This window comes from Bidens hawaiensis, unplaced genomic scaffold (assembly GCF_021521415.1).
Source record: "Bidens hawaiensis isolate Kalapana, Puna unplaced genomic scaffold, B.hawaiensis_p1.1 tig00002355_1, whole genome shotgun sequence".
In the NCBI taxonomy this organism is placed as follows: Eukaryota; Viridiplantae; Streptophyta; class Magnoliopsida; order Asterales; family Asteraceae; genus Bidens; species Bidens hawaiensis.
Window position 1 is genome coordinate 1225076 of NW_027491128.1, and position 19266 is coordinate 1244341.

General features: G+C 34.2%; 1 pseudogene across 1 annotated transcript; it reads left to right on the forward strand.

Moving 5' to 3' along the window:
- The first annotated feature begins 964 nt into the window (after positions 1 to 964).
- On the forward strand, positions 965 to 14854 carry LOC143619029 (uncharacterized; annotated as a pseudogene). Its single transcript, XR_013151133.1, has 5 exons — positions 965 to 1027; positions 5056 to 5162; positions 5607 to 5827; positions 11033 to 12893; positions 14502 to 14854. The product of XR_013151133.1 is annotated as an uncharacterized LOC143619029 (transcript).
- The last annotated feature ends 4412 nt before the right edge of the window (positions 14855 to 19266 follow it).

Here is a 19266-nt window from a genome sequence, read left to right on the forward strand (position 1 = left end):
AGTATGCATACAACTGTAAGTATCTAAAACACTAACACAACCAGTGTAAACCCAAAAATAACAAACAAAAGCTATAAAACTTACACACATTGCGCACTACTCCCCCGGCAACAATGCCAAAATTTGACGTGAAGTCGAAGACTCACTCAAATATAAACCAATCACACTAAATAGATAGCCATAAGTGAGTATCGAAGACAAGGAGTTTGTGAAAAATGTGTTACTAAGTAGCTTTGTAATTTAACTATATTAAACTAAGTGTAGAAAATAAATTCAAAGATTTGATTGTTTGGTTTGATTAACAAAAAGAACTAAAAACAATTTAACGAGTTTTAAATCAAGATGTGAAAATATGTCTTCCCTCGGTTTCAGGTTTCTATGAATGTTAAAGTAAATGTTTAATCTGAGATGAACTATAAAGACATAGTTCATGTTTAAGATTGTGATAAATGGAGACTAAGTCTTGGATTACAAAACGCAGCGCAATCACCTAAAAACCAATTAGATTATTCAACCCCGAACCTAACCCGATTAATCTCAATTGCCTATGGCACTAAGAACTGATGATCAAGAAGACGAAATCAACAAACTAACACTTTAGCAATCAATACAATTACACCATAGTAATGAAATCAATAAACTACTATCCCAGAAATCAATTAAACATTCAATCAATATTCAAAATGAAACCTTACAATCCGAGAGAAAACACAAAGAGAATTAGCCGAGTATGATTCAGTTCATCATCCCTTCGATTATAGTATGCATACAAATCAAAAACAAGTCTCCAATGATTACACAACTCACAATTGATCTATGGCACCTGAAAATTGCCTCTAAGTAGTCCTCAATTGAAAGATAATGAAGAGATAATGAAAAGCCGTCCAAAAAAACGTATTTTAAATGACTATTACAACTTCAGCATCGGGCCCACCGTAAGCTACGGTGGCCACCGTAGCTTACGATGGCTTCCAAAAAGCCACGGTGGGTGGCCACCGTAGCTTACGGTGGCTTCCAAAAAGCCACGGTGGGTGAAATCTACCTTACGACAGCAGGATGAGCTTCAGGGTCCACCGTAGCTTACGGTGGATACCGTAAGCTACGATGGGGTCTTTCTTGACTTCATTTTTCTCTTGTTCTTTTTTCCATCTTTCGTCATCCGACCTCCCCGTTTCAACTAGCTTCCTTCCAAAGCATCACATCCACGTCTTTTACGTCTTTTATACTTGAAATATCATTTAAACGTAGTCATCCAATTCCACAATATAAACCAATAATATATAAGATTATTAATGTCTTTAAGAACTTAAGGGTTGTCCAACGGGCCACCCGTCACAAATCCTAAGCATAAGTAATAATCGAAGAATACTACAAGTTAATAAATGGACTAACAAAGATTTGAGATATGAACGGTTATTTATGTGATTAAAATAATTTAATTTAATTTTTTATTTATTAATAAAGATTACTTTTAAACTAATATTGTAAATGATAAATAATAAAATTTATATAAAATATAGATGTTTATAAATACTTGTACTTATAATATCTTTTAATATGTTAAATAACATGATATATTTTAATTATATATTTTAAATTAAAAACCCTTTTAAATCTTTAATATTAAATCCTTTAACAAATTAATACTTATTATATATATATATATATATATATATATATATATATATATATATATACCTATCTATATAAATATATGTATAATATATGGTTTTAACAAAGGTTTCGGAAAAACGCCTAATTAATATGTCAGTTTTATTAAAATAACAATTAATTATTGATTTTATGATATTTATAATATAATTTAATTGATTATAAGAATTATTATAATACATAAAAATAGGTTTCCAAAATAAAAAGAGGCAAAACGGGTTGGGCGTGACTCGAACTCACGCCCCCGACCACTTAGAACCTTAACACACACACACACCAGCCATGCGAGCTGGTGTGTTAGTTGTTATAAACTATAAACATGTTGAATATAAACACACAGACGCATACCCAACTAGTATTATGAACCCTATAAATCCAATCGGACAGTATGTTACACGTTTGGCCGATTAGACTTAGGGTTATTGAAGAACACTAAATAATGAACAGGAACACATACTTAATTACCATATACAAAGTTAAATGGATAGTTAATTTGAATGATATAGCAGACGGCAGAACCAGGTCAAGAACAACGATCACGAATTGATTATAATCTAATTCGTTAAGGAGGTTTTGATGGCGACGGGTAAAGGATGGTGCAGACGGGATTAATTGAAATATAACAACCTTTAGACGTATAATGCACAATTTAGGTTAAGACGGTTTAGAATAATAATCAATACGTATCACAAACGATCTTGCTTTCCTAATTGTAGACGTCGGTGAGCTCTTTATGGCATGTATAACAATATACATGATTCAATTTCCATGTTTACGACGACAATTGTGGCTCAAGCTACCTAATTGGGTCCGAGTTTGCTAATGGATCATGGATACGGGTTTGGTTTACGGGTAAAAGGGTTATAATATAATAATGTAGCAGATTTTGCAGTTTGGTCCTTTAACTATAGGAATGGACACATCATGAGATTAAAGTATTGATGAGGGTTAAAAATGTATATAAATCAAAGTTATTATGATATATTAAATATATAAAATAAACAAATAATACTAATTCGATAGACGCAATATTTTATTGATAACATTTTCCGAACATAAAAACAAGTCGAGTAATGGATACAAAATATTAAATGAAAAATCCGAGTTGTTACAACTAATACAAAGACGAGGACAAATACGAGGATGAGGACGAATACGAGGATGAGAACGAAGACGAGTCTTAAGTTAGTTATATTTATATGTAGTTTCTTTTTATTTTTGGTTTGTTTTTATTTTTATTTTAATGTCTTTTTATTTTTATTTAATTAAATTAATAATTTTTTTTAAATTCATGGGTTTTTACTTGTTTAATCTAACTATAAAAACAAAATAATAAAAAAAGATTAAAGGCGATGGAGTGGCTACAACACCATTGCACCCCTAAAACATTAACCTACTATTTGCTAACTAGGGCCCCACATGTCGCGAGTCGCCCAATTTTGTAACCCTTCCACTACACAGAGGAATGCCAAACCTGCCCGCGCGGCGCGACCAGGTACCTTCACAATTTTGGTTTCTATTTTGGATCCTTAATTCGTTTATAGTGCTAAATCTTTACTAATCAAGACTGAATCATGAATTTTGAGCCCCAAGAAAAGTAATTTAGTTTAGTATGATGTCTAGTTTCATTTCCCACTAATTCCCTAAGATTATATTAATCAAAAGGGCCGATTTTGGTCATTAATGCCTGATTCGGTTTCCATAACCGATTAATTGTTTAACTAGCCTTTTAACCTCTGTATTATTCATCATAATATTCCCCTAAACCCTTAAACACTTATCGCAGCCGTCATCAAGCTCTCTCACACGAATTCCCTCCTTCAACTGTCCTAATTCCATCAATTTAACAAGTTTGTTCAAGGCTTGTTAGCTTTGAAGTTCAAGTCATCATTGACCTTGATTTCCTCTTAGTTCCTCTTCTCGTTTGGGTAAGTTGTCTTCTGTAATCTTTTAGGTTTTTATTCAATAAACAAAATTCCTTAATCAATTTCACTGATTGAGAGAGTTTCGGTGGTCAATTTGAACCTGGCCCGTTAAGGGTGTTTTAGTCAAGTTTATTTGACTTGTCAATATCTCCATCTTCTGGTCGGAATTAGCTTTCGGTTCAGAAGACTTTTTTGTTCAAAATAAAAATTTGAGTCTACTGAACAAAACCCGACTTCTGAATCGCTGTTCGGATTTTGGTCTGTACCGGCTCGCTTAAACCTTAAAAATCTCAAAACTGGAGTTTTATAAGTCCATTGGGATTGATTCCAGTGGCTGTATACTCGGTTATAATTCTAGTTTATTATTTATAAGTTTTAGGTCTGTTTGTTTTATCTCAATCAGCGCGTTAAAGTTTGGTTCTTCGTTATTCTTATTATTTTCTAATCTCGTTTTAAGTGATAAGGTGAGAAATCATTCCCCTTTTTATTTACTGTTTTCAAACATATTTTGAGGGATGCATGTGTACTTACAATATTTATGTATTATATTATATACACCAGCAAACTATCATATATTGTGCGTGTATTTAGTTAAATGACTAACGGTTACTTGATAACTTGATTCTAGCAATTCGGAGGGGTCCAACATATTCTCATTATAGTATGATCATACGACTGTCATAGTAGCCTTAGTCTGTAAGGCTTGGTCAACTGACGCTTTTATTTACTCCTGATTTGATTGTTTTACATTCACAATAACAGTTTTGCCTTTTGTTTTGTTTACTATTGTAACAAATCTGATGATTTTCTCACTCAAACATGTGCTGACAAAACTATGTTATTTTCTACGCATATGTAGGTTATCAGTTGGTGTGAGGCTAGTTGAAGAGACAATTAGCAAGACCTTATGAATAAATCAATAAAAGACTATTTATGTAAAAAAAAAAATTTTGAAATGGTTAAATTAAATTTGGTGTGTTTTTGTAATTTACTCGAACTTGATGTACTTGGATGATTTTTTGATTATTTAAAAATAATTAAAAAGATATTGTCATATGATATTGCATGATATTACATTGTGAGCTGTGATTAATCAGTTCACGACATTTCTGCCTTAGGTTGGGGTGTGACAATATATATATATATATATCACATACATACAATTATAATAATAAACAACAAACACAACAGGAGACAAAAACACCTCGCCCCCTACATTTCTCCCATTTGTAGCCGAGGGGGCGGTGTCCCCCTCCATATGTCGTCCATTTTCTCGCTTGTTACACTTACCCTTATAGAGCCCAATTTTCCACTGTAATGAGTATTTTAATTTGATTTCACTTAAAAATAAGAGTGACGTGAGGAAGACTAGATAGAGAAATGAAGTTGCCTTCTTTGATCGAAGTTGGTCATGTGAAGAAATTCAGATGATGGTGAAAATGTGATTCGGATATCATAGTTGCATGAAGATGATGAGGATGAAGAGGCCGTTTTGGAGAAAGAGGGGAATGATGCTTTGCAACACAGTAATCCCATGGGTGATGGAGACTTGAAGAAGCTAATCAGGTCGGTTTTTAAAAAATCGGTGTTATTCGGTCAACGACCAAAAATTGACCTGAGACCGAATTTATTTGATATATGAAACCGACGGGGACCCCGGCTAGCATACATATAGGCCGGTTTTCGGGTTTTACCAGGCCGGGTTTCGGGTCACCTGATATTGCACACCCCTAGCATAGTATTAATTTACTTATTTATTTAAATCTCCAATCAAAACTTTTTGTATCTGCGTTGTACATAATAACTAAAATATGTGTAATATCTAACCATATGTTTGCATCTGCCTAAGTAAACTTGTATAACTAGTCTACTCTATATGGGCTATATCCAAAAATGTACCACTTGGTCAGTTGGCCATTCATATATATATATATATATATTACATTTTGCAAAATGGCAATCACTCTCAAATTCATTATTTCATCTAAATCGTGTTTAATGTGTTGTAAGGCTTGTTGTGAAGGTTGTACATTTTTCTGTTGAGTTTGTTGTGCTCCACGTGTTTATGATGCCCTCACACGTGTTTCTATTTGTCTCATTCTACCAGCCGTTTTACTTTCTAAACCACGCGTCCCCGGTCCCACAACTGCATGACCACCATCGTCATTCTGGACCAAAACAAATTCATAACAGTTTCAGACGGGTCTTTATCGAAGTTACTATCATCGGAGGTCTGTTGATGTCAGCTATTAATCCTTCGGCTTATATTTTGTTCTTTAGATTTTGTTTTCTGTTGTTCGTTGTTGGTACTTTCATTGGCTGCCATTTGTTTGGTATATTTTGAAATTTAGTGCACACAGGGTGTTTGATGAAATGCTTTGTTTCATTTTGCTTTGAATCTCATGAATATTTTATTATGAAACTAATCTTGATAAATGCCATGTAATAAGTTTAGTATAGGGATAGAATAATCCATAACTAAAGTAATCATACAATTTCGAGTGTCGTCTTTGTGATTAGACAGAACCAAAAATGACTAATTTCATGTATATGTAGGGGTGTTCATAGTCCACGAAACCACAAAAAACCAAATTAGAAATCGGTTTTGTGATATGTGAAACTGGAAAAAAAACGATTCATTTCGTTATATCATCTATATTTTATAACTTGGATCAATGTTGTAAAAGTATGTTTTCAAGGCCGAGTACTCCCGAGTACTCGTTACAAGGTATATTGTCGAGGCAAGTTTCTTTAATTTAGCCTAGTTACTAAGAATTGACTAAAGGTGGTCAATCTTAGTCAGAATCGCAACTAGTCGGTGAACTTGAGCCGATTTTGGCTAAAAAAAATAAAACATAACTCGCATTTCTTTAAAATTAAAGAATAAATACAATTTTTTTACTTAATGACTAACAATTTTTAGAATAATTTATTATTTAAAGGTGTATTTCCCTTATTTATATTGATCTTTATCTATTTTGTTATAAATATTAGTAAATTTGTGATATTCGACATATATATAATATCCAAAAATTAATTTTCATTATATTTACCATGTTCGAGTACTCCGAGGACACCCAACTCCCCAGTCGGCCGCCTAGGGTCCGCCTAGCGACTTTTGCAATCTTGCTTAGATATTTATTTTCTTTTTAATGTTGTCTATTTGGATGAGATTCTTTCATTCTAAATGGAAGTTTTTTTTCATTAGCTCTTAATATGCTAGACCAAAATGTATGACATTCTATTAATCAACTTTTATTTTAAAAAAATAGGCCCAATTTCAAATTATCATGGGACAAATTTCTTCCGTTCAAAAAAACCGAGATCAAATAGTTTATACTTTACCATTTCGACTGAGATGCATATAGAGTACCCGAGGCCACTTGCAGGTAAAAACATGTTACTACAACTTTATTAATCACAACTATGAGTTTTATACTATCATAGACCCCAAATTGACAATTGCTTACATGTAACTTAATGATCCAACTAATATAAGTTGTGGAGGCTGTTAATTGTCAAATACCTTTTCACTCTTTTAAGTTACCGTGTCTTAAGAGTTGGTCTTTAGAATTGTCATCAGTTTATTTGCCTATTTTAATTCTTTGATTTTGATATATAGTTTTTAGTCTCCGAATCATGTCATAATAAAAGTTTATATGTTTATAAAACTTGCATAGTTTAGCAAAATCATCACATAATCCTACTTTCCATACCTGCTGTCACATACGCCTCCTAAGTACTAAACAAATGTCCAATTTTCTTAACTTGCACACAACATTGGACGGTTAGAAAAAAAAAAGTTTTTCCAACACACAAACAAGGTGGATAAAGTAAAGAAGTTCCTTATACAAGACGAATGATAAGAACAAATGCGCCTAACTCAGAACAACAACATCATTATCAATGTAATTTTAAGCAGTAATTTAATTCTAACAGGACTAACGAAGTTGAAATAACTTTTTGGAAAAATATGGAGCATCTTGCGAGTGATAACATAGTTGAAGGTGACATGATCCTAATAACCTCCACATAGGCTACTTTCTACAAAGGTAAACAAATCACCTTTACATATTGTAATACACATTTAACCAACTGAAGTGAAAACAAACAGTCGCACAATTGGAAACAACAAAAGCAAAAACCATCCATGTTAATCCACCATATCCTGAACTAACATAAATTATCAGCAGGTAAAAAAACTTACTGAATAGCAACTATTGAACCAACAACTGCCACTAACTTAACTAAAACTCTACCCAGGCTCAAAGCCCTTCCACCACTCGAAAGAAATGCCACAATCCATCAAATACTGACAGGAAACAAGGTATGAGACACATACACTTCCTATATACATAAAAGTTCAGATTGCAGCAATTTAACTAATACACATGCAAACATGATAGTCCAATTACAAGTGCACTGCTCACATAGAGGACATTGAAGCCCACCAAACATGGTACACTGTCCAATGCTCCAAATTTTCAAGCAAGCTACACCCACATGGAGACAACTCGGTTGAATTCGTCTGCTTGCACCATAATGATATTGGGGCAAAGTTTGGGTAAGAATAAATAAAAAACCGAAAACACATTTTTATATACTAAATGCCAATAACAGCTACATATATAATACATGTACTATGTGAATGCGACCCTCATAAACGACACCACAACAACTCAAGTTGTTTTATTCAATGATGCGATGGCTAACATGCCGAAGATTAGCTGCAAAAAAATGGTCATTGAAGGTGGGAACACTAATCCACAGGTTTTACCACAAGAAATGTTGCACGCATTGGCCAACTAAAGCCTTTCTAAATATTCGTACAGTCTAACAAATCAATTGTCGTCACCAAGGCAACAAACATGGGTAGCAGTCAGCCTATTGCATTACAAACTAAGGTCAAAACACTCACATCGATGCCTCCTGTGACACCTGATCCTAAGAAACTGTCACTAAAGAGGCAACACCCAACTATAGGTAGTGGCCATAACTGCGTACCCTTCAAATATCAATTTAAAATACGTATTGTTTAGCTTAAAACATATCAATTAAAACAGGGACCAGAGACAATGACAAGGGAGGCAAAAGACCGAAAACTTCTGACTAAAAAGGAAAGCGGTATTTCTAAGTGACCAGATAAAGACAGTCTCCATTTGTGGCTTTTTGTAAATCACTGACTAGGAGCTTAACTTAATGCAGCTAAATGATGTTATCGACCACCAAACAAACACTAACTTTTTGTAAATGGCAAAAGATGGTGGGTCTTAGGACTAAAACAATATGTAAGTTATCTATCCTTTTTGTATAAACTTAATTGACCTCTACAAAACTACTAGATAGTAGTTCATTATCTGAATGAAAAAAGTTATGTCCATTTACTACTATTTTCAATCAGTAGCTCAAATTATGCTCCGTCTCTATAGGCTAGCATGAATATCTTTTTCACTCTTTACACTAACGCATGCAGCCGAAACAGAGCATTATACCAACCCCGTCGCAACACGACGGGTCTGAATACTAGTTTTGTATTAGTTTAAAGAGAATAGAACATACTCAATTCAGATTTAATCAAACACTGAATTTCTCCATTAAAAATCATATTATCTTTTTACACCATCATTATCACCAACCCAACAAACTATAAACAAGAGCAAAAATACCCATCAAAAACATATTTTTTACCCTCTTATTAAACTAAACAAATCAAACAAATAAAAAGAAAAAAATAAAGAACCACCTCAATGGATCAAATACCTTCCTTTTAAGTAACACAATGTTATCTATAAAGAATCTTCGGCAGAATGGATTAGTTAAAAAAGTTCAACCCTAACCTGGAAGGCTGGAACTGACGTACAAAGATGGTTCTCTCCGGCTCTCTGACAGATGCGTGGCTGCTGTGTGCTTGCAGAGAGGCTGAGAGGGTGAGGGTATGAGAGATGGAGAGTAACGACCGAATGGATTAGGTTAAAAATGTTTTTAAGTCAAATTATATTACATGATAATGGGCAATAATATAAAACAAAGAGTTGTAGACCATAAAGTTGGGCTAAACAATTAAAATATCATAGTGGGTCCTGAAGCAATACGGTTTGATTTGGTTATACATCTGTTCGGTTAATCAGTTTGGTTAACTGGTCGGTTCGGTTTGGTTTTTTCCGGTATTTTAGAAACGGGTAACCGAACCGAAACCGAAAATTTAGTTTTTCAGGAAAAAAAACCGTAGGTTAATGCTTCGGTTCGGTTAATTCGGTATTCTGCTCACCCCTAACTAGGTTTGTCAAGGTTTCCGCACATGTCCCATCCATCACCTATTCTATTTATAGCAACCTTAAAAGCTTATAGAAACCCTAATTAACACATTAGAATATTAAAATAATACAAGTTAAGTTCTCCGAGCACATGTTCTTCTTCACAAGCATGTGTTCCTTTGACCAATGTTGTCTTCAGGGTCTTCGAGTATATCTTGGTTTTCTCGAGCACTTCCATACTTAGAATATATCACTACGACTATATATTCCTCACATACATATCTTCATCTTCATGAGCATATCTGATTTAGCCAAATATACTAACTCGAGTGTAAAGGCTTGGTTCTTGTGAGCAAGTGTTCACGAGCACGTACACTTAGTCAAAACACACATATCTTCCAACATGTGCTCGTAGCTTATTAAGTACTCGTGACTAACCTTGGTACAAGGAGTAAGACTCAGAGTATTTTCTTAACTCCCTACAAGTACTCGTGTACAAGTCCTGTGCTCGACATCATCCTAGCCATAACTTCAACCTTGAGAAATGCTCGTTAATCGACAGGTGCTTGTGACCTGGACTTGGGGCAAACTTTAGATACCCATACATGCTTGACCCACATAAGTGCTCGTGACTTATGCTTAAGCGCAGCTTGGATATCAATAAGTGCTCGTGAAATGGTTTTGCGGAGTAGGGTGTTGGCCGAATCTGAGCCATGGAAAGTTTATGCTCGATTGGTTCGGTTGGATTTTGCGAAGCATGATATTAACTGAAGGGGGGGGGGTGGATTTTTGTAGGGTTTTTTTTTGGAGAAGAGATGTATTTTTGTATTAACTCCGTCCCATTAAAAGTGATATGTTTTGAAAACACAAAATTTAAGGTAAATTGAATGATTATATTTTTTCGATTAGCAAATGACAATAAGGCACTTGAAAATTGAGTTCATCAATATTACTTACTAGTACTAGTTTGGTGTGTTTAATGATAAAGTTAAAAACTACTAATAAATTTTTGGAGTAAATATTTGTATAGAGAAAAAAAAATATATGTACCCAATATTAAGTTGGTCTCTCTCTCTGCACTCTCGCAAGCCAGTCGTCCCAAATGGCAGGCCAGACAACCTTCTTAACTGAAAAGATTCTGATGCGTTTGAAACACGGTACCCTCGATTCCTTCTATTTCAGTTAACCCCATCTTCATACATCCACATCATTCACCACCACCCACACCTCGCTCTAAACTTCATCCACTCACTGCTCTCACTCGCCGCCGCGGTCCACGCACTTTCTCAAAGCCGGAGACCCTCCGAACGTATGTGCAATCCAGGAAGATAAGGGAAGGCGTAGAGGCGTTTAAGCTGGTCAGGAAGAAGGGCGTTTTGGTTTCGGTAAACGGATGTAATAGCCTTCTTGGAGGGCTTGTGAAAATCGGGTGGCTGGATTTGGCTTGGGAGGTGTATCATGAAGCCCTTTCTAGCGGACTGAAATTGAACTATTACACGATGAATATCATGGTTAATGCTATCTGCAAGGACCAAAAGTTTGATAACGTCAAGACTTTTTTGCTTCAGTGTGAGGCCAAGGGTGTTTTGCCTGATATTGTGACGTACAAATGCTTATTCTGCTGTCGGTCTTGTTCATGAGGCTTTTGAACTTATGAGTTTGATGCGAATTAATGGACTCGAACCGGGGGTGTATGCGTATAATGCTCTTTTAAAAGGCGTCTGTAGAAACAAGGGTTTTGAAAGTGGGAAGGAGATCGTGAAGGAAATGGTGAAAGTCGGGTTGAGTCCGGATGTGGCTACATACAACACGTTATTAGTTGAATGTTGTAGAACACGGAATGCTTTGGAAGCCGAAAGGGTTTTAGATGATATGTTGCAGAATAATATTGTTCCGGATTTTGTTACTTACAGCTTGCTTATCGGGTTGTTTTCAAAAGGCCTGAAACTTGATCGGGCTTTAGGTTATTTCAAGGAGATGAAAAGTATCGGGTTGGTACCCGATAATGTTATTTACACTATTTTAATAAATGGGTTATGCAGGCACGGTGTGATTTCAGAGGCGATGAAGTTGCGTGATGAGATGGTGGATCACGGGTGTGTTTTGGATGTGGTTACGTATAACACCCTTTTGAACGGATTATGCAAAAATAAAATGATTCACGAAGCTGATAAACTTTTTTATGAGATGACCGAAAGGGGTGTACATCCAGGCTTTTACACGTACACGACACTGATTAATGGATATTCCAAAAGAGGAAACATGAATAAAGCTGTCACTTTATTTGAATCAATGGTTCAGAGGACCTTAAAACCGGACGTTGTGACGTATAATACTTTGATTGACGGTTTTTGTCGGGAAGGTGATATGGAAAAAGCTAATGAGTTATGGAATAATATGATATCTAAACATATCTTTCCTAATAATATTACGTACAGTATTTTAATCAACGGGTTTTGTAGCAAGGGTCGTGTAGCAGACGCGTTAAAAATATGGGATGAGATGATTGGTAATGGGATTGAACCAACAATCGTGACGTGTAACACGATTATTAAGGGCTACTGTAGGTCTGGGTTACCCGTAGAGGCGGTTACATTTTTGAATAAAGTGGGTTCTAGTGGTGTTACTCCTGATAACATTACGTTTAACACACTTATACATGGGTTTTTGATTAAAGACCAAATGAATGAGGCGTTTGACTTGGTCAACAAAATGGAAAGTCATGGGTTGGTACCGAATGCTGTTACATATAATGTGATTGTTGATGGGTTTTGTAAACATGGGAGGATGCGTGAAGCGGATGTGATTTATGGGAAAATGATTGATAAGGGTGTAGATCCTGATAGAACTACTTATACGTCGTTGATTAATGGCCATGCGTCACAAGAGAATATGAATGCAGCATTTTGGTATCATGATCAAATGTTGCAGAGGGGATTTGTGCCTGATGATAAATTTTGATTTGGATGAATTTTACCTTTTAATTGCTAAATAGCATTTGGCGGGTCTCAACAAAGAGGTACTTTTTGAGTACAGCCTACAGGTAAACTGACAATCATTTAATACGGCTTGAAATTGGCTTTCTGGGTTAAGCTTTAATTATTAGCGTCTAATATGATTAGAATTTAGTTTTGTAAGTGTTAGTTGAGTTATTTGATTAAAATGATGTAGGGTGGTGTTAAGGATTAAAAAATTTTCCCCAGTTTGATAATAACTGTAACAAACTTGAAATTAAATAGTAAATAGAGGAAGAATGTATGGGTGTTTACAATACGAGCCAAGCACGGCATCGTCTAGACTTGAGCTTGGTTCCTGTAATTTACAGGAGCCTGAACTCGGCTCATTTATTATATGTTAGTTAATTTATATACATAAGTTATTATTTTTTTATATGTATTTTAGTTATAATTTAAAAATCTGAGATAATAATATATTATATTATAGTTGTTTTTATCATAATTTTATGTATAATAATAATAATAATTATTATTATTATAATTATAACTATAAGTATGTATTTAATGTATTAAATTAAAGTTATAGAAATAACATGCTCGTTTAGACTCGCGAACTAGCTCGAGGTCGATAAGTGCTCTATCTTTTTTATTAAACAAGCTTATTTTTAGGCTCAAGCCGTTTAAACTTGGCTCTACTTGAGCTTATAGCCAGCCGATCTTAAGTAACTCGAGCAGCTTGGCTTGTTTACACTTCTTCGATCAGCATAAATTTGTTTGATTCTCAAATATTCAATTTTAAAGTGAGTAATTTTGATCTTCAAATGTCCAAATTTGTTATTTGGTCAAAGGGAGTTTACAAATTAAAAAAATGTTGGTTCTACAAGTGTTTTCAAAGAATCCGGCTGTCACCTTTATCTGAAACTCAACCCGAAAAATCCCGTACCCGAACCCGAACTAACCTGACACAAATATCCTGAACACATGAAGAAACTAACCTGAATCGAAGTAATTCGGGTTGGTTCTTGGTTTGATTTCTGGGTTTCGGGTCAACCCAAAAACCCGAATAAAGTTTTAGTTTTAAAAATTGAAACCAAATATATTTTGATGTATAACAGATTAAACTTAGCCACTTAGGTTATAAGAATCTGGACCATATCTACCGCTCCCATTCCACCTATTATAGGCCAATTATAACAGTTCTAAAAACAAAAGCAGTAATAGAGGTGGTAAAATAGACGGGTTGGGTAGGCTGAGTAACAAGTGGAAATAGGTTCGGGTGAAAATAGGCACTGTTTTGGTACGGATCAAACTAGGCCTGCTGGATTAAGCTGTTTTTATTTTTTATTTTTTTGTCAATGATTAGTGTCAAATATGATTATGCTATCTAATTATTAAGTGTTAGTTGTGTAATTTTATTAAGATGAGTTTAGGTGGTGTTTAAGTATTAAAAATGCATTTTTGTGTCTTTTGACACCTATGACCCATTTCTTTTAATGATAATATTTTATGTCAACTCATTTGATACTATATTTGATTTTCCACTTTTGGCTCATTCATAAGTAATTTAGTTGATGTTCAGAACTTATGGAGGATTTTTTAAAAGTTATTGTCAGACTTAATAACATGATTTTGTTATGTTATCTCTACCTGGAAACTGCAAGAATTAACTAACACAAGCTTTTTTGCATTAAAAGGTACCATGAGCCTTTGATGAGTGGTTGACTAAGAAGGGGCATTACATGATGCAAAAGAGGTATGAATAAATATAACTTTTTGAGTATTGTTAACTGTGATTCATGCTGATTTTACTGGGATTTGATTGTGGTGTTGGGTTGGACAAGTAGCCTTCACTCTTCAGGAGGTTATGGCACACATTGAAATTTCTGGTAGTATGATTCTGACTTGAAGCCTGTGTTAGAGAAACATTTCCTAGAGCTAAATGATGGAAGTTATGGGAGTAAGATTCTGACATGACCTATGACCTTGCCAGAACTAATTGATTTTCTGTGTTGTATCCGGATAAAGATACGCACATTTAAAATATTTTTCACGCACGCCCAAGTAAATTATCTTGACCGTTTAACTATTTTTTACTATGTGTTTATCCTTAACTTTTGGTTGACATGTTTAAAAATACCCTTTGCATGTCATATATGATGTAAAAAACCAATCTCAATTGTGGTAGTTAAAAGGCGAATGTGCACCTAAGAAGCACCAAAAGGGCAAAGAGTATGCCTTTTGCATAGCCATAATACTACACGCCCTAGTAACAAAAAGTTTAATAATTGAAAAAATAAAATGATATACAAACAACATAACTGGCGTAAAGATGCAATTTTGTAGGCTTTTTAACGTTCACTTAACTTAACACGCAAATTGAGGCTGGTTGCAAACTACATCAGTTGTAGACGTTGTGAGTGCAAGCAGCTTAAATGCGAAAGTGGGGCTGGAGCTGCAAAATGCATTTGGCTGTTGACTTCAGGGAAGCAAAATGCACTCTATTAATTTAATGCTGTTTCACATGTATAATAAAATATCTAATATATGTTTAAAGATGATCATCAAGACATTAATTTTAATTGCATCATCATTAACTTACCGATTAGATTAGGGTTTGAAGAAAAGGTGGACTGCAAATGGGAGGTAAACGCGAGCAGATGAATCTATACTTGATGGATACAATAATGAATTCAAAATGCTTTTGGTGAGAAATGTAAATATTATGGCGGGGAATTAATGAATTTTGGCACTCTAAGATTATAACAAGGGCGTCAATATTAACTGGTGTATATGATACAAATTTAAACAACGGTTTTTAAACCGGTGTAAGTTTTTATTGCAATTTTTTAGATATATATATTTTTGTTTATATGAATAATCAATATAACACGGACATCAATATTAACCGGTGTATATGATACAAATAAAAACAACAAACCGGTGTATATTTTTACATATTATTTTTTTGTTTATATGAATTAAGTTTTAATCAATATAACACGGGCATCAAGATTAACTAGTGTATATGATACAAATAAAAATGACGGTTTTTAAACCGGTGTAAAATTTATTGTATTTTTTTACATATTATTTTTTTTTGTTTATATGTTACGAACTAAGTTTTAATCGATCTTTATCGTCATTTCCATTGGTACCAATTATTTATTTATTTTTTAATGTTTATATGGAACTAACTTCATATTCATATTAACAAAAAAACATCAATTTTTCATTAATAATAAAAAAAGTAAAACACATTTGTATTTCGTCTTTATCCATCGCTTCCGATTTATAACCGTTAAGATCAATTTCATCTTCAGCAGCAACATCTTCATCTTCATCCACATCCTCATCACGATCAGCAGCCAATTCTCTCACCAAACTCATCACCTCGACTCCCCGAACAGGATTTGTAGGGTTGGCCAATTTAAGCGTGTTGAGTTACTTCAAATCAGTCTTATTGAAGAAAGTAATATTGTCAGAACGCTAGAATTTGAATGAGTCGGCTGATATACTCACAATCACCTTTCCCGTATCCTCATTTTATTCCCACATTGTGATTTTTTTAACTTCAACCTCATCATCATCATTATCATTATAATAATCACCATCATCAATGATGGGGACGACATCGAGGCACTAGTGGTAGATCAGTTGCATAAGCTCATCAGAGGCTCTGGATGTGCTATCACCAGTCACCCCGTCGTTGTACATCTTCCTCAATACACTCTTCGAGCACGTCGCCATTACTTGCTTAGGGTTATTGCATATTCTCTTTATCCCGTTGGTGAATTTGATAACAAATTTATCATGTGAATATTTCCAGTACATAAGTTGTAGATTAACCATAAGTCCATAACATAGAGACTTTTAATTTATAGAGATTTTTGGAGAAAATTGAGCAAATATTAAGCAAATTATGCAAATTTATCGACTGAATGTGATTATTTTATAGCATTTAATATCATTTCATATTCTACCGAAATTTAATTCGCTTTTATCAGTACTCGATTAGACGTGATCGTTCAAATTAAAGAGTAAACACAAAAGAATTAATTTATTTGACAAGATGTTCATTTATGATATAACCAAAACATTGTAATTCGTTGTTTTTGACATAATGGACCGATGTAAAAGTTAGATATTAACAACAATACTTTTAAAACTGATATAATTATTCAGAAAAAATAATGAAAATTTATAACAACCGTTGTGTTTTACTTAAAATGTTGTTTTTTAATAAACTTTGTAAAACTAACATTATAAAACTCTGTTATCAAAACTGGCGTAAATTATTTTATAATAATCTTTGGTTTCAATAATTTTTTTTTATGTTTTTCTTTTATTTTCTCATTTGTAAAAGGTTTGTTACATATAATTTTCAATCTATAACATAACTTATCAAAAATTGTAACATCCCCAATTTCTATGAATTATATTATTATATTAAAATATTATTTACGTTGGAAGAATTAATTTGAGTTAATAGAAAAATAATAATATAATAATAACGATAAAAGGATGGTAGGATAAATTAGATGCCATTAAATTATGGACTTAAGATGAAGATGGGCCTAAGGTTCATGGACTTATGGATTAAAATACCCAATAAACACTAAATCCTTTCCAATTCCATCATTCTAAACTTTAGCTTACACAATTAGAAACACACACACTTAAGCCAAACAAAGTCTCTACACCATTCAAATTAACGATCCAAGAGCAACCGAAAGTAAGAAATCATTTATCTCAACTGACCCAAAATTTTAGAACCCGACAACGCAGCCCCGGGATGCCGAATGAGTCGTTTGAATCTAGATCTAGCTTTAATCGGGTGTTTAATAAATCAAAAATGAGCTTGAGGGCCGCCATAGCTTGGATATGGACTCCCCGAAGCTATCTGAGTTATAAACTTTCAAAATCCGGCTAATCGTGGTGGTTAACAGCGGCTGACGGTGCTAGAATCGCTGAAAAACCCTAAAAACGCATTTAAGATTAGCTAACCTGCACATATCCGGTGGATATGTTCCCAACGGATAAGTGAGGAGCGTATATGTGTACACATACACATATACAACGTATATGTAGGTTCGACTTATACGGGCACATATGTATCTAGCGTGTATGTACTTATACACTAGAGAACATATGCGCTGGAAAACATATACGTTTGAAACATATACGATGGTTTGAACTTCAGTTTTTTGACGTGGTTTAACCCCATCCAGGGGCTCTGCCCCTTGGACCTTGCTAGGGGCTGCCGCCCCTAGAACCCTGTTGCCAGGGGCGCTGTCCCCGACCCCTGTTAGCTAGGGGTTTCATTAACCTGAAAATATGATATAACTAGAGTAGTTAAGTAATGATTGTTAATTGCTTTATAGTTCGTCGTGCCCAACTGAGAAGATGTGTGACCATAAAATCATAAAGGAACAGGAAACGAAGTGAGTTTTTAGCCCTTTTTCTTTATTATGTTTTGGGGCTGTGTGCATAATCTATGTGATAGTTAATACACCTACCTTAAATGGTAAGTGTATGTCTTATGATTGTTATATGTATGTGATAGGACATGTATAGGGATGCATTTATATAATTGTATGAATGTATGGTTGTACAAGTAAGAATGGAACATACCCTAATAATATTTGCGAATGAAGGGAACATACCCTAATAATAATATGCGAATGAAGGGAACAGACCCTGATAATAATCTGAGAATGTAGGGAACAGACCCTAATAATCTCTGAGAATGTAGGGAATAGACCCTAATAATCTATGCGAAGGTTATAGAGCGAAATGCTCTTAAAAACGTATGTATGTAATGAAGGAAGGAATATGTGTGTGTGTGTATGTACGGATGTACGTACGTATGCATGGATGGATGCATGCATTCATGCATGATTAACTAGAACTCACTTAGCGTAGCCAACTTTTAGTATGCACACAGACTAATAGGATGAGACAACTGGCTTGAGGAGCACACATGGCTGAAGAATAAAGAAGCTGGCATCCGAAGATTTGAAGTTATATGTTTTATGATGTTTAAACTTTAATGTATGAATGATTGATGCTTTAATTAAGTATTCTGTGAAAATTTTAATTTACTATGATATTTTGAACTATGTTTATGAGTAAATCCAACGTCCAATGTAGGGTACCGGATCCGGGGCCTTGCAAAAATTAAACCAATCAGTATACAAAATATTAAACAAGATTGTATCACATAAAATCAAGCCAATATTTATTCAATAACAAATAATGCAAATATTTTTTTTACATTACAAAGATGACATATCAAACTACACAAATTTTATCGATGTGAATCACATGACTTGTCCTCCTGATCCTGTTGAGCATTGTCCAAATACAAACCACACCGAGCAACCTAAGATCAAGATACGGTGGTCACATAATACAAGGATCTCAATATGCATTTTAAGACCACCAATTCCATTGTGGTAG